We start from the raw sequence: 21,481 nt of genomic DNA, 5'->3' as shown, positions 1-21,481 counted from the left end.
TTCTTCTCCTCTCCGGTCTTTTGCTGTCGGCTGTCGGCTGTCTTCTTCCTCCGGTCCTCCTCCTCCGACGTCTCCGCTGATTATGCCTATCTCCAGTCTCTTCAGCTTATTATATAGCCATTAGGGGCGTGGCCCCGATGACGTCATCTGGAGGCCCCGCCCCCTCATGTCACATATGACGTCACCTGTGACATGAGGGGGCGGGGCCTCCAGATGACGTCATCGGGGCCACGCCCCTAATGGCTATATAATAAGCTGAAGAGACCGGAGATAGGCATAATCAGCGGAGACGTCATCGGAGGAGGACCGGAGGAAGAAGACAGCCGACAGCCGACAGCAAAAGACCGGAGAGGAGAAGAAAAGAAGAGAGGACAGCAGAAGAGGGGACAGCAGAAGACCCCGGAGACAAGAACACAAGAAGAGGGGGACAGCAAAAGAGCAGAAGACCCCGGAGAGGAGAAGACAAGAAGGGCGGACAGCAAAAGAGCAGAAGACCCCGGAGAGGAGAAGACAAGAAGGGCGGACAGCAAAAGAGCAGAAGACCCCGGAGAAGACCCCCGGAGAGGAGAAGACAAGAAGAGTCGGATGAAGATTTTTAATAAACTTTCCAAAACGTCTCTTGTCGTTATTTCCATACACTGCCTTTTATGGGGTGAATGGGTAGGGGTACAGTGTACCCCATACCCATTCACATAGGGAGGGGGTCCGGGATCTGGGGTGCCCCCTTGTTAAAGGGGGCTTCCAGATTCCGATGAGCCCCCTGCCCGCAGACCCCCACAACCACCGGCCAGGGTTGTGGGGATGAGGCCCTTGTCCTCATCAACATGGGGGCAAGGTGCTTTGAGGTGGGGGGTGCAGAGCTCCCCCTGCCCCAAAGCACCAACACCCCCCCATGTTGAGGGCATGTGGCCTGGTGTGGTCCAGGGGGGGTGGGGCCGCTCGCTCGTCCCCTCCCCTTTCCTGGCCTGCCGGGCTGCATGCTCGGTTAAGGGTCTGGTATGGATTTTGGGGGGGACCCCATGCCGTTTTTTCGGCATGGGGCTACCCTCAAATTCCATAACAGACCCGAAGGGCCTGGTTTGGAACCCTGGGGGGGGACCCCACGCCGTTTTTTTCCCATTTTGGCGTGGCGTTCCCCCTCAAGATTCCCACAGCGCAAGTCACCCCGCAAGTCGGATCCGACTTGCGGTGTTGCGGTGCGACCTCCATTCAAATCAATAGGATCCCATAGGGAACCATTGATTTTGAATGGAAGAAAAAAAAACGTATAACGTGGCTTAACGCACGTTAAGCAACGTTATAGCAAAGTTATTCAGCTTTAGCAGCGTCAGGCGTTTTTAACGCTGTAACGCTGGTCCTCAGAACGCGCAGGTGGTGGGTTCTTGTTGCAGCCTAAAAACGTCTAAGCCACTTACAGCTCAAAAACGTCTGAGTGTGCATGAGGCCATAGAATAACATGGAGGGGCGTTTTTAGGCTGCAAAAAGAAAACGCCTGACGCTGCTTACAGCGGCGTTAAAAACGTCCCGTGTGCATGGGGTTACCCTCAGCTTCTTTAGCAAGGCAGTGGTCATCTTGGAGCCGTATCTAGGTTTTAGTAAATAGTATTTTTTAACATTCCTAAATAATCTTATTTATTCATGCATGTTTTTTATATTTTAATTCTTATTTATTTTTATTTTTTTTACTTTTTATTTTGGACACATGTAACTTTGTATATATTACTGCTGAGTATATAATATTGTAAATTTTATTTTAATTTCTGCTCAATATCTGTATTTTTACTGCATATTTTTATGTGATTTGCTAGTAATGTAATATCAGAAAGAGTTTAGCATTTCCCAACTGGCAGTGCATCTTCCTGTATGCAGCACCCTCCTAGCAAGGTGCTAGGAAAATACATTTGGTGGCTCTTTTCTACTTATCAGGAGAGTTGGATCTGTTAGTTTGGCCTGTCACATGTTTCCAGGTGTGATTTATTGGGTCTAAGGGAGTCTCCCCACTGTATCCATTAAGGGAGCTTGTTGGACAGTGGAGGAAACTTAACAAGTAGCACACCAGGTTTTATGGCTGTCCCAGTGGGCGGGCATTGCTGCATTGCATCCTGGGCATGGCAATGAATCCTGAGGGAGCATGTGACAGGGTGTCTTTTGGCGGGAGCAAAGTCCCAGGAGGAGGTGGACGGCTGTCTCTCCTCCTGCAAGTGTGAGGAAGGTGGTTCAGGCAGTCGGCCTAGTGAACCAGGTGTGGAGCTGAGCTGCAGAGGATAAAGAGTGCTGATAAGTGGAGCTGCTGGCAGAATCCTCTTGGGAAAAACAGTTTTGTGAGTACCAGGAGATCTGACTAGGGGTCTGCCTAGGAGAGGGAACCACTCCAGAGAAGTCAGGGGATCAAGGAGCTAGCTCACACAAGGTGTGTATCAGTAAAGGGGGTGCCGTGTAGTTGACCCTGAAGATTAGGAACAAAGGGGGTGCCAGGAAGGGCCCTGAAGTTGTTCTGCAGTACAGTCCAGTTTACCTCAGGATACAGTTTAACTCAGAAAGCTCATTCAAATATACTTCACAGCTAAGGGCAAAGTTCCAAATAAAAACACAAAAACTAAAGCTACCGGACTGTTTCCTGACTGAGCTAAAACACAGGAAAAATTTTAAACTGTCATGTTGTTGCTAATGGTAACCCAGGGGAACCCGTAACCAGCAGCTCCCAAGGGAGTAGTGCTATATGAATTTAAGGCACTTCCTGTCCCTAAACTAACAGCTTGAAGAAGGAGCACAATCTGGTTTTGCCCCCCAGTGCCCATGCTCTGAAACATGTTGCCAGTGACATCATCACGGACCATGCTGCGGTCCACCCTGTGTTCCAGCCTGAGGTCCAGCCCTCGTTCCTGTATACTACCACTGCTGTCGCTTCCTGCTGGCAAGGACAGCCCTACACATGGCAGATTCCTGTTCCCGGGACGGTTCCTAGGATGGACAGCGCAGCTCCAGGTCACTGGTTCATCGTGTGCCTACTTACCTCTTACAACATCTGAGTTTTTTAGCCTATTGTGCTGTCATTAAACTATAACAGTCTGCACTCAGAGGCGCCTGTTTCTCTTTTTTTTTTTTTTTGCATGTTTGGAGTCTGCTTCTGCTCCCCTCCAGGCTGGCCCTGAGTTAAAAGACTGTGCTTATCTTATCAGAGAACTGAGCCATTCACGCTAGAAACTTTATTATAGACTTTGTAATAGCCCAATAATGCACACCTGCTTACACCACTCTCAATATGTCCTTCTTCAAATGTAACTGAGCAAATTTTTGAAGAAAGATGGATAATTTAAAATAATGTGCAGCACCCTCCTGCACTGGATGCTAGAATGTTAGGCAAATTTTGTTTTTTTAAATGTGAGACTGCTTTGTAGTTATTGGAGCAGTGATTGATATTAGGCTGCTCTGGGTTTCATTGGCTGCAGGTTTTACTATTCCACCTGCCTTTTGGAACATGGGGAGGGGAGAGTTAGATATGGAGCCTAACATTTATTGAGTACCAGTCAATCCCTGGGAGAGATGTCCCAGTGGTGGCTGAAGAGGCTAATAAATATTGTGAACTCCATAGTAGAAGGGATTCAACCTCTTTGGGTAAGGGATGGCTACCCCCCCCCTCCCTCTTTCTGAAGAAAAGTCCTACCAAGTCCAGTTGCTGTTCATCATGTGTCCAGCTGTGGCAGAGCTAGAGGGGTTATCTTCAATACCCAGAGCTTTTACCTGAAGGATCCAGTCTGCAGAACCTCACAAGAAGGCATGAATGAGCACAGCTGTTCCCTGGCCTCATGAGTACTGACTGCTCTGCAATAACCCAGTGACGGCTAGAGGAGAAGATTGATCATCATCCATCAGCGGCCCCTTTGGGGGTACAGCTACAATGATGATTCAAGAAATCTGTTGTGTTTTTCAGGGTAATTTGCCAACATTGCTTGGGAATATACACCCATACAAACCTGGTGCTGCCTGTGCTATTTAATCCCATGTTCCTATAATGCAAGTATCCAGTGTGGACATTCTTCCGTGGAAACCAACAGAAGCCCATATATATACTCTGTTTCATAATATGTCACTATAATTTCCAATTATATCTGCCAGAAGCAGCTGACACTATAATTATGTAATTACATACTCCAACAATTCAGTTCTGCATAAATATTGCAAGCCTTGCAGAGTTCCAACTACAGTGAAAGTGAGTATCACTAATGGTACATGTTCCACACTTGGGGAAACAACTGCAAGACATTGCTTTGATGCATAATGCCTAAGGTGATAAGATAGATGTAATGGTGAGACCAGGTCCTTTAGGACAGAAGCTAAAGACTGCAAACTACAGTGGGGGAAATAAGTATTTGATCCCCTGCAGATTTTGTAAGTTTGCACACTCATAAAGAAATGAAGGGTCTATAATTTCTATCATAGGTGTATTTTCAATGATAGAGACAAATATCAACCAAAATTCCAGAAAAACACATAAAACAATTGCTATAAATTAAGTTGCAGTTCAGTGAGTGAAATATATGTATTTGATCCCCAAGCAAAACATGACTTAGTACTTGGTGGAGAAACCCTTGTTGGCAAGCACAGAGGTAAGAGTTTTCTTGTAGTTAGTGACCAGGTTTGCACACATCTCAGGAGGGACTTTGGTGTTTCCTTTATACAGATCTTCCCTAAATCCTTAAGGTTTCTTGGCTGTCGCCTTGCAACACAGGGAGTCCCCCTCCTCAAGAAGGCACATGTACAGTAATGGCAATGAACATCTAAATGATTCAGAGAAGGACTGGGAGAAAGTGCTGTGGTCCGATGAGACCAAAATTGAGGTCTTTGGCATTAACTTGATTTGCTGTGTTTGGAGGAAGTAAAATCAAATGCTGACTATGACCCTAAGAACACCATTCCTACAGTCAAGCACGGAGGTGGAAACATTATGCTTTGGGGCTGTTTCTCTGCTAAAGGTACAGACCGACTCTGCTGCATTGAGGGGCCAATGGACAGGGCCATGTATTGTAAAATCTTGGATGAGAACCTTATTCCCTCAGCCAGAACACTGAAGATGGGTCATGTATAGGTATTCCAGCATGACAATGACCCAAAACATACCACCAAAGCAACAAAGGAGTGGCTCAAGAAGAAGCACATTAAGGTCATGGAGTGGTCTAGCCAGTCTCCAGACCTTAATCCTATTGAAAATATATGGAGGGAGCTGATTTTCGAGTTGCCAAGCGACAGCTAAGAAACTTTAAGGATTTAGAGAAGATCCAGAATCCCTCCTGAGATGTGTGCAAACCTGGTCACTAACTACAAGAAATGTCTTATCTCTGTGCTTGCCAGCAAGGGTTTCTCTACCAAGTACTAAGTCATGTTTTGCTTGGGAATCAAATACTTATTTCACTCACTGAACTGCAACTTAATTTATAGCATTTGTTTTATGTGGTTTTTTTTTCTGGATTTGTGGTTGATATTCTGTCTCTATCATTTAAAATACACCTATGATAAAAATTATAGACCCTTAATTTCTTTGTAAGTGGGCAAATTTACAAAATCTGCAAGGGATCAAATACTTATTTTCCCCACTGTATTTCCTGACCCCCTTCACCTTGAAGTGATACTGATCGTGCTTGCACATACTTTGGCTGAACCAGGCAGTGTGCAGAAATACAGCTAGCATTTCAGCCTCATGGTTTATGGAAAATTGGACAGGATTGAGGAAAGAGGGTGTTACAATATGGTGAAACCAGTGTGAATGGGCACAGTCAAACCAAACCAGGTCTTCTTCATTACCATTATGATAACCAACATTTTTTTCTCCTATTTGAGTGCTACCTATACTGCTCATCAAACCTGCATGGGACCCCTGGATTACATACTTTACAGGGTCAACCTCATCAGATCTGAGGCTACCCTCTTAGTCTCCTTTTCCTATTTTCCCTACTTATTAAACCCTTTGATAGTTTGGGGATTGATCTAGGACTGCTGGTCGACCGTCATTGGTCCCACTCCCAGTTTGCAGGCTGCCTATTCAAACATAATGACCAACTACTGTGATCGATTCATGGCTGAGATGACCCCTCATTTTAGATGGGGGGGTGTGTCTGGTCATGCTGTTCCTCTACGGAGGATGTATCTTCTGTTCTTCAGAACTATAGTTATAGCCCAAAATAGTGCTATACCGGTTCCTTAACAACCAATGCTGTAGGTCCAAAATGCTCAACAGGATTGGTGATGTGACCCAGTGCACATTTTGCTCCATGTATGCGCTCCTTGAAGAGCCATTTGAGGGCGAATACTGCTGTGCGAGATGTGAACAAGTAGTTTCTCTGGAAGCCTAGATCCTGGATCTGGAGAATCAGGTGGCAACACTAAGAAGCATCAGCAACCTTGAAAGGAGTTCAGACATTACCCCACAGGTGCTGGCGGGGGCTAGTGGAGTGGAGGGTGGAGATATAGAGGTACAGGAGCCAGAGGTAGGTAGCTGGGTGACAGTTAGAAGGAGGGGTAGATGGAAGAACGCTAGGGAAACTAGTCCTGAGTTGGTACACCAACACCAACAAATATGCCAAGTTGCATGATTTTGGGGATAACAGCTCAGGGGTGGCAGTGCTGGAGCAGGTGCCCTCCCCCTAGCTGCCAAGGGAATAACTGCTTCAGGGCAGGGATACAGGCAAGGTTAGACAGTTACTGGTAGTAGGGGCCTCAATTATTAGAAGGACAGAGAGGGAAATCTGCAGCAAAGACCATGGTCGCCTAACGGTATGTTTACCAGGCCCTCGGGTTCAGCATACCGTGGATCAGATGGACAGATTATCATGTGGGGCTAGGGAGGATCCACTGTCATGGTAAACATTGGCACCAAAGGCAAAGTCAAAGGAAGGTGGAGAGTCTTAAATTATTTCAGGTACTTAGGGAATAGATGGAAGAGAAGGACCTCCAAGGTGGTATTCTCAGAAATACTACCTGTGCCTCGAGCCACACCAGAGAGGCAGCAGGAGCTTAGGCAACTAAACAAATATCTGAGGAACTGGTGTAGGGAGGAGGGGTTTGGGTTCCTGGAGAACTTGGCTAACTTCACAGTCGGTTACCGGCTCTCTAGTAGCGACTGGCTGCACCTTATTAGGAAGGGTGCAGCTCTTTTGGGAAGAAAGATGGCCAAGAAGTTGAAGGGGCTTTTAAACTAGGTGTTGGGGGGGGGGGGGGGGTTCAGAGGAAGCGATAGACGGCAGTGAGCAAAGGACATAGTGGAGGCACTAGTGATAATATATCCATACCATCTATTCCCGGGGTGAATGAGTTGACAAATGAAAAAAGAAGCCTGGGAAAACATAAGGAGAAAATGACAGTCTCTCGCAAAAGTGAGTACACCCCTCACATTTTTGTAAATATTTTATTATATCTTTTTATGTGACAACACTGAAGAAATTACACTTTGCTACAATGTAAAGTAGTGAGTGTACAGCTTGTATAACAGTCTAAATTTGCTGTCCCCTCAAAATAACTCAACACACAGCCAATAATGTCTAAAACGCTGGCAACAAAAGTGAGTACACCCCTAATAAACACCTCAAAATTGGGCCCAAAGTGTCAATATTTTGTGTGGTCACCATTATTTTCCAGCACTGCCTTAACCCTCTTGGGCGTGGAGTTCACCAGAACTTCACAGGTTGCCACTGGAGTCCTCTTCCACTCCTCCATGACGACATCATGGAGCTGGTGGATGTTGGAGACCTTGCGCTCCTCCACCTTCCATGAGGATGCCCCACAGATGCTCAATAGGGTTTAGGTCTGGAGACATTCTTGGCCAGTCCATCATCTTTATCCTCAGCTTCTTTAGCAAGGCAGTGGTTGTCTTGGTGGTGTGTTTGGGGTTGTTATGTTGACATACAGCCCTGCAGCCCAGTCTCCAAAGGGAGGGGATCATGCTCTGCTTCAGTATGTCACAGTACATGTTGGCATTCATGGTTCCTTCAACAAACTGTAGCTCCCCAGTGCCAGCAGCACTCATGCAGCCCCAGACCATGACACTCCCACCACCATGCTTGACTGTAGGCAAGACACACTTGTCTTTGTACTCCTCACCTCATTGCCGACACACACGCTTGAGACCATCTGAAACCAATACGTTTATCTTGGTCTCATCAGACCACAGGACATGGTTCCAGTAACCCATGCCCTTAGTTTGCTTGTCTTCAGCAAACTGTTTGTGGGCTTTCTTGTGCATCATCTTTAGAAGAGGCTTCCTTCTGGGACAACAGTCATGCAGACCAATTTGATGCAGTGTGCGGCATATAGTCTGAGCACTGACAGGTTGGCCTCCCACCCCTTCAACCTCTGCAGCACTGCTGGCAGCACTCATACATCTATTTCCCAAAGTCAACCACTGGATATGATGCACTAAACTTACCATGGCGAGGCCTGTACTGAGTGGAACCTGTCCTGTTAAACCGCTGTATGTTCTTGGCCACCGTGCTGCAGCTCAGTTTCAGGGTCATAGCAATCTTCTTATAGCCTAGGCCATCTTTATGTAGAGCAACAATTTTCAGATCCTCAGTTCTTTGCCATGAGGTGCCATGTTGAACTTCCAGTGACCAGTATGAGAGAGTGAGACTGATAACACTAAATTTAACACACCTGCTCCAAAATTCACACCTGAGTCCTTGTAACACTAATGAGTCACATGACACCGGGAAAGGAAAATGGCTAATTGGGTCCAATTTGAACATTTTCATTTAGGGGTGTACTCACTTTTGTTGCCTGTGGTTTAGACATTAATGGCTGTGTGCTGAGTTATATTGAGGGGGCAGCAAATTTACACTGTTATACAAGCTGTACACTCACTACTTTAAATTGTAGCAAAGTGTCATTTCTTCAGTGTTGTCACATGAAAAGATATAATAAAATATTTACAAAAATGTGAGGGGTGTACTCACTTTTGTGAGATACTATATATGCATCCATAGAATACTGAGAGGCGTATAAAGAAACGACAGGAGCCTAGCTAGCAAAATGGAAGAACTGAAGCTGCTATTACACGAGGAGAAGAAGTAAGTGGGAGGAGGAGGAGCTGGACCTCATATCACAGTTAGAAATGGCAGCAAGGCAGAGAAATGTCATTATAATGGGGGACTTCAACTATCTCAATATTGACTGGGCAGAGGGGATAGCTCACTTATTAAAGGCCCGTCATTTCTTAAGTGTCTTACAGGACAACTTCATGTCCCAACTGAATGATTCCCCGACTAGAAAGAATGCATTGCTAGATCTATTAATTACGAACAATTCAAATCTGATCACAGATGTGAAAATATGGGACAACTTGGGATCTAGCGAACACAGGATGATCACATTTAGCGTAAATCATAGGAAAAGGAGGCACAGGGGTAGCACAAGAACATTACATTTCAAACGAGCCAACTTTTCTGATCTGAATTTTTCTGATCTTTTCTTGAACACATCAAGACATAAATTCAGACCAAATCCTAGAAACATTAAACAATGAAGAAAAATGGAAATGCTTTAGGAATATATTAAACAAAGGTATGACACAGTACATTCCAATGGGCAATTAATATAGAAGAGTGAAGGTTAAACCTGGGTGGCTAAACTGTGAGGTAAAAAGTCTTATTAAAGAGAAAAAATGGCCTTTAAAAAATACTAAGGGGATGGGTCATTGTCAGCATTTAAATACTATAAGGAATGCAATAAGAAGTGTAAGAACCCAATCAGGGCAGCTAAAAAAGACTTTGAGAGACAAATAGCCAAAAAAAATCCCAAGACATTTTTTAGATATATTAACAGTACAAAAGCGAGATCAGAGCACATTGCCCACATAAAAGATGATGAAAAGAGAATGGTTACAGATGACACAGAGAAGGCAACTGTACTAAAGACTTTCTTCTTCTCAGTTTTTACACAGGAAAAAAAGGGGTATATCGACCACGACTGAATTGTTAGTAACACATAGCAGGATGAACCCTTGTGGCTAACAGAGGCCGGGGTCAAGAAAAGACTAGAAAAGCTTAACACAAATAAATCACCAGGACCGGATGGCCTACACCCGAGAGTCCTCAAAGAACTCGGTCAGGTTATAGCTAGACCATTATTCCTAATCTTTGTGGACACCATACTGACAGGAAATGTACCAGTTGATTGGAAAAAAAGCCAATGTGGTACCAATATTCAAAAAAGGGACAGAGACATATACCTGGAAACGACAGGCCAGTCAGCCTAACATCAATAGTATGTACATTATTGGAGGGGGTGATAAGGGACTATATCCAGGAATTCGCTGATGAAAACAGTATCATTAGTAGTAATCAGCATGGGTTTATGAAGGGTCATTCCTGCCAGACCAATCTGTTAACATTCTGCGAAGAAATTAGCTGCCATCTAGATGGATCTAGATGATCTAAAGATCTAGGGGGAGGCCCGTGGATTTGGTATACCTTGATTTTGCAAAAGCATTCGATCCAATTCCCCATAAACGCATAATCTACAAACTTAGGTCTGTAGGCTTGGACCATAAGGTTTGTTAGGTCTGTAGGCTTGGACCATAAGGTTTGTTCTTGGATAAAAAAAAAATGGTTACAGGGGCGTGTTCAAAGGGTGGTGATATATAATATGTACTCAGACCGGTCTGGAGTGGTAACTGGGGTACCCCAAGGCTCTGTCTTGGGACCAATTCTTTTAAATTTTTTCATAAATTATACAGCGGATGGGATAAATAGTTCCATCTCAATTTTTGCGGATGACACAAAAATAAGAAGGGCAATAACTTCACATCAGGATATAGAAATTTGCTGAAGCAAAAATGACAAAAAAAAACAAAAAAACAGTCAAATCCCATTTATAATGACTTGCGGTTACAATTGCCAGCACCCGGCTATTGAAAAAATATAGAAAAAAATGGCGTGGGTCCCCCCCAGTCCATACTAGACCCTTTGGTTCTGGTATGAATTTTTAGGGGAAACCCATGCCAGATTAAAAAAAAAAAACCAGGATGGGGTCCCCCCCAAAATTCATAACAGACCCTTATCCGGGCAAGCAGACGCAGGTCAGGAAAGGGGGGATGAGCGAGCCTACCCTGCTGAACCATACCAGCCCACATGCCCTCAACATAGGGGGATAGGGTGCTTTGGGGCATGGGGGCTCTGCCTCTCACCCAAAACCACCTTGTCCCCATGTTGATGGGGACAAGGGACCTCATCCCCACAACTGTGGCGGGTGGTCTTGGGCATGCTAGGCCTGTGATGTCACAAGGGGGTGGGGCCACCATGTGAAGTTGCAAGGTGGTCCTGCCCCTAACCCCATGACATTTTTATTTATTTTTTTAACCAGTACTTTTTTTTTTATTATTCAGCTGTCAGCAGGTAAACCCATTGACAGCTAATTACTCCTTGGTTGTTAAGGACGCCACGGCCTGCTTCCCGCACAACCAGCTTACACTGCACCCTAATTGGGCAAATTTTTGCCCAATCAGGGCGCAGAGTGCACTGTGCAGTGCTCAGTGCATTGCAGGGTGTTCACCAGGGCGAACACCCTATAAATTCGTGTGTTTGGCAAATGTATGAACAGGCAAATGTTCAGCCCGAACACATGCTCGTGCAGAACGGTTTGCCCATCCCTACTCACTAGTGGGAGAAACTCTGCGGGAATCAAGGATGGAGAAAATTCTGGGGGTCCTAGTAGAAGACAGACTGATCAATAGCATGCAATGTCAAGCTGCAGCTAGAAAAGCCGGCAGAATTTGCCACTACGTGGCAAATGAGGTTTAATGTGGAGAAATGTAAGGTATTGCACTTGGGGACTAAAAACATAAACGCAAAATACGCGTTAGGGGGGAACCAAGAATGGAGAAAGATCTGGGAGTCTTAGTAGAAGATAGACTAAGCAATAGCATGTAATGTCAAGCTGCAGCTGCCAAAGCCAGCAGAATATTAGCATGCATAAGGAAGGGGATATAAAAGAGATAAAACTATAATCCTACCACTTTATAAAACTCTGGTCCGGCCACATCTGGAGTATTCTGTACAGTTCTGGTGGCCACTGGCCAATTCTCAGAAAGGATGTGTTGGAACTGGAAAGAGTCCAAAGAAGGGCAACTAAGCTAATTAGGGGATTGGAAGACCTAAATTATGAGGAGCGCTTACAAGTGCTCAATTTATTCTCCCTAGAGAAAAGACAGCGATTTACAAATACCTCAACGGTGATCTCAGCATAGAAAAAAAACTACAGGCACTAAATTTACTCTCCCTTGAGAAAAGACGCTTGAGAGGAGATATGATAGCGATATACAAATATCTCCACGGTGATCCCAGCTTAGGAAAACCACTATTCAGTCTCAGGGAATGTAAGAGGGCACATTACCACACAATGAGATTGGAGAAGCGATTTAACCTTAAGCTGCGTAGGGGGTTTTCACTGTCATGTTGATAAGGACGTGGAACTCTCTTCCACAATTAGTGGTATCAGCGAGGAGTATTATTTTTAAAGACTCTTGGACGTGAATCTTAGTGAACACAACATACAGGGATATGGAAAGTGATTACCTACACTGACACACATACACCCACCCAGGTTGGACTATTGTCTTTTTTCAACCCTACCTACTATGTATGTAACTATGTATAGGTCAATATTGTTGTGATGTACTGGTACTTCTCTATACTGTATTGCACAGTTTTATATCTGTATGGTTTATAACCTTAATAATAACCTTAATAAATACATTAGGAAAAACAGCCTGCATGTAATCTGTCACTTCAAATTCCGTATATATTAAAAAGCAGGTTTTTTTTAACTTTTTGTGTATCTTTGTAATGGTGCGCTACAAACAAAAAACAAATAAAATAGAACAATTTAAATACTTTAAATAAAAAAAAAAGAAAGAAAGAAAGCAAAAAATAGATACAGGAGGAATGAGTTTAAAAAGAGTTCAAATGAGTTTAGAAATAACTAAGAGTTCAAAAGGGTTACATAAAATGTATTATTGTTTGTTATACAATTGAGGGCCTGTTGGAAGTAACTGTGCAGAAAAAAATCAAAGGACAAGTATTCATTAATGGACGCTGCAAACAGGTTGCCAGATAAACCTGCTCAGTGTTTTGAGGGCCACTATCCACAGACCAGCCTTCAAACTGATAAAGAAGTCTGTAGATTATATTAAGAAAGCTGATCTTCTTGTATAAACCGTGGGGCAGGACTGTGGGTTTGACAACCAAGTCCTCAGGGACATTGATGGAAGCCCCTAAATAGGTGCAAGCATTTAAACAAAGTGGCTGCTTACATTTTCATTTACAATTTCAGAATCTACAAAAATGAGCTGAAGACCCATAAACTCTCAAAGGATGCACAAACCATATGCATTCAGTAAATGATCTCCAACATCATCAAAATATGTGTTGTCCGTGTGACATATTAAAAACAAGTATAAAATGAAATGATGAGATACAAACATTCATCAAAAATAAATGTGTGTATTGAGGGACAAATGATGTGTGTCAATGTGATGAGTTCTGAGCAAAAGCCCACTGGGACAATTTTGTAAAAAAAAAATATGAACAGTATCAAAAGAGACAAATAAAGAAGGAGAGGGGACAAATTAACAATAATGAATCGCTTGTGGAAGATAATGAAGCTTATATGAAGGCTAATGGCTAACAAGAGCTGAATTCAAGTATGACAGGTGGATAATGATGAAAGAGTTGTAAATACAATTTGTTGTTTTTATGTGTTAAAATTTTTAATTTTTATCACTGGCTAAATTGTGCCCTAAAAGTCAATTCTACTGAGCACACTAAAGCGCTAACCAGGTTTTTTCAACACAATAAAGACATTTTGAATTTTTATTTTGCTAATTGAAGGGCATTTGGGCCATCAGCATACCTCTTTGCCTAACTGCAAACCCTTACAACATACTGCAACTGAATGGCTCCAATCGCTGTCCTCCATCTCCCAGCCTGCACTACTGTACAAGTGCAAACATAAGGCTGATGTTAAGACAATTGCATTAAAAAATACAGTTCACTAATTTTTAGCCAAACACCTAACTACTTGTTCATTAATTGATATACTACCCATAGTGTCCCCTAAAGGTGAACTCCAGGCTAACAGATGAAAAACAAATTTTGTATCGGTGTCCATCCAGTCCCAAAATGTGCACAACTCAGCCACATAGCACAGCCATGTCTTTCTGGAAAGAAGTCCTGATATTTCTCTGCTGCAGTTTAAGCAGAACTAATTTGCAGGCTACAAGAGGGAGCTTTTGTCATAACCTGCACTATGCACAGCATACTTCCATTTTATGGAAAACTTGCCTGCTAGCCAGCAATCCTTGTTCCTACTTTAGCCTGTACAGGGCAGTGAGAAGATAAGCAGCACACTGATGAGCTTATCTCTCTGATACTCTGTTCTCTCCTCCTATCAGCACTCCTATCAGCATGTTCCTTGTTGGCACATGAGCACTGCTGCCCACCTGACTGGTTTCTTGTGTTGCTTCTCCCTCTCCCATTCTAAACTATGCTTTACAGTGGATTTTAAAAGTTGATATGAAAGTAAAATTCAGGTATTTACACTGCTTGCATTTAAAAAATATATTTATTGATGTAATAATATATACAGAACTGCATTTGTTAGTGTCTTTTATATCTGCATGTAATCTCTTCACAGTTAAAGTATGTGTTCCCTAACAATGAACTTCTCATATTTGTTCTCTTTTGGCCTGTTAAATATATACAATTGAAAGCATTGAGTTATATCTGTTTTATATGTGCAAAAAATCTGTGGTTTGTGTCAGAAATTCAGGGCTCTCCTGTGTCCTCTGCATGCTTCCTGTGTTATCTCATAGAATCTACTTAGCCGTCCTCGTTCTTATTATGGACTACAAAATGATTAGCCTTTATGATGTATAGATCTGAGAGGGAGATTGGTTAAAGAGGAACTCCAGTCACATTTTGGATGGCTCTGTTCCCCCATCCAACTCTGCTATTATGTCATGTGCGCAGATGTGCCAAAGGGTTCCACCCGGCATTTGGGTCTTAGCAGAGGACTTCAGCGCATCTGCGCAGATTTCCTGCAGTTGAACAAAGATGGCAAAGTTTTTACTGCTTCCATAATCTGGCTCTGTAGCATGTCTGCGCACGTTAAGAATCTGGTCTTGGGGGTTAGAGGGGGGAGGAAACATAATTTCGCCTAGGCTGCTTTGCAGCAGAAAAAATCTTTTAGTTTTACAAAGATTTTTATTGAAGTTTTTGAATACAGTGGAGCAACATTCAGAACAGATACTTGAGCAAAAGAGTGTATGACACCAAAGGGAGCAAAGCTCCTAACAGTTTGGATCAGAGAGAGTGCAAGTACAAAGGTTGACAAGGCTTCCCATGGGAAGGTTCATAAGTATACTGAATAACACAATAACGAGAGATTAGTAAACCCATGAGAAGTCCACTGCCAGAGGAACGGGGAAACGGGAAAGAGGGAGCCTATAAACTATCCATTTAGCAAGGTTTCGTAGGCAGAGTAATGCAGAGCTAGGTAGGGAGGAGGGAAAGGTAGAGTAATGAGAGAGGAAAAGGGCAAGCCAGGTAGGAGGAAGGGTCGTGTCCTGTGGGGTCCAGCATCAATCAGTTAGCTCATGGCTGGTGGTCACAAGTACAGAATGGAGCGGTCAACACTCAAATGCTCAGTATAATACAATCAGGGGCCCCAGACCGTGAGATAGTTTGCATGAGTATCATTAGTATGGAGGTTAGTTTTTAATGTAGCACTGGCTGTCTCAAGGCTCTGGCCAGGGTCTGCCGAGTTGCTCAGAATACAAACCCCATCTATTTAGGTGTGGGAAGCGGCTTATGCAGTAGGGCCTCCCATAGGTCTCGAGTAAGTTTAATGTCCAAGACCGAATGGAGCATGTTATAGACCCATATCTAGAAATGGGTGGCCATGGGGCAGGTGACAGGTCCACCAGATATGCAGTAAGGTACTCCAGTCAGTACAGCCCTGAAGGCGCAGAAGGATGTTAGGGACAAATTTAGACAGATGATTAGGGGTCATAGGCCAGCAGGATATTAGTTTATAAGTGTTTTCCTGGGCAAACACATTAAGCAAGCATTTAAAGGAGGCCATCCAGATGGCGTTCCAGTCCCATGTGTCGAGTGGTGCCTAAAATCTTTTCCCAATTGTTAATTTTCTTGTTAGGACCCAGGGAGTCCATAAGCAATACGTAAAGAGTGGACACTAGGCCTTTCCATTACTGGACCGTTCCTACAGCAGTTTTCAAATTAAGTCAGGTGTTGGGGAGTTTTGGTGTGGTGCGTGACTGGATGAATGGGTCAGAAAGGTAACGCTTTATTTGGGCATAATGGAAGCGCTCTCCCTCCAGCAAGTCCAAGTGTTCACAGATGTGGGCGAAGGACTTTTTCTGCAGTTTAGACAACATAACTCATAGATCTATGTGAGTCCCTTCGACTGCCACTATCAGAATGCAAGGGGATTATCGTAGGCCGGGGTGAAGGATGAGGTATTGAGAATCCATGATAATGGGAAGTGGGAACAGATAAGTTTACCAGAGTATTTGACCAAATCCCATTTCCTAAGAGAGTGCTGGAAGGAGGGATCTGAAACGTTGGGTCTTGAGGAGTGGTGGGTCCAGATCAGGTTGTGTAGAGAGAGGGGAGAGCAGTTGGCTTCTGAGAGGTAGGTGTCAGGCTAGGAGCAGATAGAAGGAAACAGTTCAGATGTGTTGATTATGCAAAGAGTTCAATAAACAAGAGCAGATACCATGAGCAGGTCTAAGCAGAGCAGGTCAGCTGGAACTTGTAGTTCACTGCTGCAGATGAAGGTAGAGGTTAGCTGGTGCTTGTGGTTCACCACTGCAGATGTAACAGGAGGTACAGGGCAGCCAAGTAGTAATGCTGAGTCTGGCACTACAGTAGAATCAGGCAAAGCGTAGTCTAGACAAGCTGGGTCATACACAGGTAGATCAGAGTCCAAATGGCTACCCATAAACACAGAAGAAACGAGAGGTCCCTGTAGACATGCTGGAACAATTATTAAAGGTAAACTCCGACCACGGAAGGATGTTGACCCACTCCACGTCATCATTGGTCAATGTATCATCTTCTCTAGTCTTATTAGTCCTTTCTGTTTGGTCATTTATCGCAAGATGATATGCTGAAGAATATAATAACTTAATCTCCAGCTGAGAGCAAAGGGCCTTCCAAAACTGGGCTATAAACTGAAAACCACAGTCTGAGACAATGTTAATTGGTGCCCCATGGAGCCTCAAGACATGTTTAACGAATAAAGATGCCAGTTCTTTAGCCGATGGAAGTTTCGGAAGTGGAACAAAGTGGGCCATCTTACTGAACCTCTCCACCACCACCCAGATCGTGGAACATCCCTGGGAAGGCAAGTTAGTGATAAAGTCCATAGAAAAATGGGTGCAGGGACAGGTAGGTATCGGAAGAGGACGTAGGAGACCGGAGTGCTTAGAAACTTCACAGGCCTTGACGAAGGCTAACACATCCTGCCTAATCTTTGGTCACAGGTGATTGCGAGGGATAATCTCAAAGGTCTGTCTAAAGCCTGGATGTGCTGTAGGTTTCAATGCATGTACCTGCTGCAATAACTGCAAACGAAGAGCCAGGGGCACAAAAAGCATACCAGAGGGAGTGGAGGGGGGGGGGGGGGCTCAGCCTGTGCAGGTAACAAGGCCTCAGAGATGTCAGTCTGGGTGAAAGCCAAAATCCTAACCTCAGAGATAACCGGTTGTGGATGAAGCGGAAGAGCAGACTCTGGAAAAAAAGCTTTGAGACAAGGCCCTGGCCCTGGTAGATAAGAGATTGTGAAGTCAAATCTGGAGAAGAACAATGACCACCTGGCTTGACGTGAGTTCAGTCTTTTAGCAGAGCGGATGTATTCAAGGTTTTTGTGGTCAGTCAGAATTCTTAATAGATAGCAAGCTCCGTCCAGCCAATGTCTCCATTCCTCTAAAGCTAGCTTTATGGTTAGAAGTTCTCTTTTGCCTATATCATAATTTCGCTCTGCTGGGGAATATTTACAGGACAGGAAGGCACAAGGGTGGATGGCAGCATTTACAGGATCCTTTTGTGACAAAAGTGCCCCCACCCCTACCTCAGATGCATCTACCACCACAATAAAAGGCAGCTCTGGGAACAGGATGGCGTAGAATTGGTGCAGAGGTAAAGGCTTTCTTCCCCTGAGTGAAGGCCGCCTGGGCTTCAGTAGTCTAATCAAACTTAGCGAGAGCCTTCCTGGTGAGAGAGGTGATGGGATGTGCAATGGTGGAAAAGTCCTTATTGAATTTCCGATAGAAATTTGCAAAGCCCAGGAAGCGCTGAATTGCCTTCAGGTCTGAAGGTGGTGCCCAGTCTAAAATTGCTTGAATCTTGGCTGGATCCATGGTGAGGCCTGTGTCAGAAATCAGGTAGCCTAGGAAAAGTACTTGTTTGACATGGAATAAACACTTTTCGGGCTTTACAAAGGGAGAGTCCTCAATCGGGCCAATACCGAGCAGACGTGCCTCCAATGTGTTTCAAGATTGGGTATGCAAGCATTAAGCAAACCAACGGAAAATGTAATTCATAAAGTTCTGAAAGAAAGCTGGCCCATTCCTGAGACCGAAAGGCATGACAAGACATTCATAATGGCCATCTTTGGTGTTAAAGGCCGTCTTCCATTTGTCTCCTGCACAAAGGTGCACTAGATTATAGGCTCCCCTTAAGTCATGTTTGGAGAAGATTTTGGCCCCCTGGATTTGGGAGAATAACTCTGTGATGAGAGGAAGAGGATACCTATTGGGAACAGTTATCTTGTTTAGACCCCTGTAGTCAACACAAAGCCTCAGTCCCCCATCCTTCTTCGGGACAAAGAAGCACCGTGCACCTGTGGAGGAAGTGGAGGGACATATGAATCCCTTAGCTAGGTTCTCCTGGATATACTCTTGCAAAGCAAGGTTCTCTGGCTCAGACAGTGGAAATACTCTCCCTTAAAGAGGTTTAGTGTCAGGCAAGTGGTCAATGGGACAATCATAACTGCGATGAGGAGATAAAGCGTCAGCAATCCCTTTAGAAAATATGTTCTGAAAGTCCTTATAACAAAGCATAATCTTTTCTACTCCCACTTGACAGGCAGCAAATCGAACAGGGTACTGGATGCAGTTTTTTACACACTGATTGGACCGAGCTAAAATATTTCCTGTTCGCCAGACAAATACTGGATTGTGATTCTGAAGCCAAAAAATGGAGATGGAGAGTCAATAACAAAGCATGAAATCTTCTCCAAATTCAAAGCCCCCAACTGTAACTGGAAAGGGTTAGTGGATTGGAGCACTTGAGCTTGAGAAAGAGGCCTAGTATCTACAGAAATCAGGCTGACTGGGCAATCTAGAGCATGAAGGGACAAAGAGGTAATCCGAGTCTTATCAATAAAATTCCCAGCGGCTCCAAAATCTACAAAGGCCAGCAGTTCATGAGCCTCCATCTAAGAGTGAATAACAGCGAGTAATAGTATGTGATTGTCCTCCTGGGGAGATGAAAGCAGACCTAAGGTGACCTCCCTACAATCACCTAGGTCCTTGAGTTTACCAGACATGTAGGGCAAGACCGGAGCATATGACCCTTGGGGCCACAATATAAGCAGAGTCCCATGTTACGTTGGTATGTGATAAATGGGTGGAGCCTAACTGCATAGGTTCTTTTTCAGACTTGGCACTGGAGGTGCAATAATTATTTGGCAACGGAGGTACATAATTTGCCACAGGTGTATTGAGTTCTCGCCTCCTCTCCCGCTGGCAGCAGTCAATTCTAATGGCTAGACATATAGCCTCGTCCAGTGAGGCTGGGTAGGAAAAGTGGACCAACCAGAATCCGGGCCCACCTGCGAAACTCTGAGCAATACATTTCAGCAGTGTTAATTCCTTGCTGTAAGTTACACAGGGTTGATTCTGCAGTAGTAGCACAATCTGAATCATCATATAGCAACCTGAGGGCTTCAAAGAAGGCATCTACTGTAAGCAGGGCAAGATGGTTTGGTTCCAGTTAAAGGCCCAAGCTTGGGGGTCACCCTGTAGTAATGAAATAATGATCGGAACCCTCTGATTTTTAGAGCCAGGCGAGGATGGCTTTAACTAGAAATATAATTTGCAGCCATTTTTAAAATTGCAAAACCCCTTAGCCACCAGAAAACTGATAAGGTAGAGGAATTTTCGATTCAGATGATGGAGTTTTTGTAGCTGTGGTAGTAAAAGGAGATTGCACCTAGGTGTGCTCTGTGGCCATTTCCTGGACTTGACGTGATAAATGGCAAAGTTCCTGTGCAAACAACTGAGTTTGCGCAGGATCTATGATAGTCTTCCCTTTAAATGTATGGCTCGTGATAATGTCAGGCTATGAGCGGATAGCAGGAAACAGTTCAGATGTGTTAATTATGCAAAGAGTTCAATAAACATGAGCACTATACCATGAGCAGGTCTAGGCAGAGCAGGTCAGCCAGAACTTGTAATTCACCACTGAAGATGAAGGTAGAGGTTAGCTGGGACTTGTGGTTCACCACTGCAGATGTAACAAGAGGTACAGGGCAGCCAAGTAGTAATGCTGGGTCTGGCACTACAGTAGAATCAGGCAAAGTATAGTCTAGACAAGCTGGGTCATACACAGGTAGATCAGAGTCCAAACGGTACAGAATCAGAAGCGAGCAAAGCAGGGTCAAAACTAGCCAGTTCAAACACGATATATTCAGAGCAGATATCAGCTGGGTCAAGCAGGCGCGCACAAGGTAACAACGCTATCACGAGCACTGGTGGTATGCTGATACAAGTGAGCTGAACAATCACTGTTAATTTCCAGGCAAAGGCTGTCAGGTGAGTTTTGCTTTGTCTTAAAGGGATCCTAGTACTGACAGTAGGTACAGATAGGCTGTTCGTGGGTGGCATGTAGGTAAGCTGGTGAGGATATTTGGGCCACCAGATAATAAAGTTTAAGAGAAGGTACCGCTAGATCGCCAGAAGCCTGCAAAAAAGCATTGCAGCTGGAAGCTTTAGATTTATTGACATATATATTCGAAATGGAGCCAAAGTCCACTAGAAGAGCAAAGAGGTTAGATGGGGAAGTGTGGGGAGAGGAGAGGCACATCAGGATGTCATCAGCAAACAGCAACAGTTTGTGGTGTGTCACCAATGTTTTGAGGACATGTATGTTTGGGTTCGCTTGCCTAGCAGCCGCTAAAGATGTAAGGGTCAAAACAAATAAAATGGGGGAAAGGGGGCACTCTTATGTTGTGCCTCACCGAATTGCAAAGAGGTCGGAAATGTAGCCCGCGTATCTCAACGTAGCCGAAGCCTGGGCATACAGGGCAGAGATCCAAGAGAAAAAATCTTTTAAATAATAAAAAAAGTGTGTCCATGTGGAAGACAGAGAGGGAAGAAGGCAGGGCTGACACTGATCAAACCATAAAAATG

General features: G+C 44.2%; 1 long non-coding RNA gene across 1 annotated transcript; it reads left to right on the top strand.

Annotated features, from left to right (window-relative positions):
• Nucleotides 1-16,762: 16,762 nt before the first annotated feature.
• Nucleotides 16,763-20,838, top strand: LOC309568809. Its single transcript, XR_014226053.1, has 3 exons — nt 16,763-16,892; nt 16,938-16,979; nt 20,682-20,838. It is a non-coding gene; the product is annotated as an uncharacterized lncRNA (long non-coding RNA).
• Nucleotides 20,839-21,481: the final 643 nt, after the last annotated feature.

The sequence above is a fragment of the Pelophylax lessonae genome, assembly GCF_965119305.1.
Source record: "Pelophylax lessonae genome assembly, chromosome: 12".
In the NCBI taxonomy this organism is placed as follows: domain Eukaryota; kingdom Metazoa; phylum Chordata; class Amphibia; order Anura; family Ranidae; genus Pelophylax; species Pelophylax lessonae.
The sequence above is the reverse complement of the archived record's forward strand: the minus strand, read 5'-3'. Positions and strand labels throughout refer to the sequence as shown.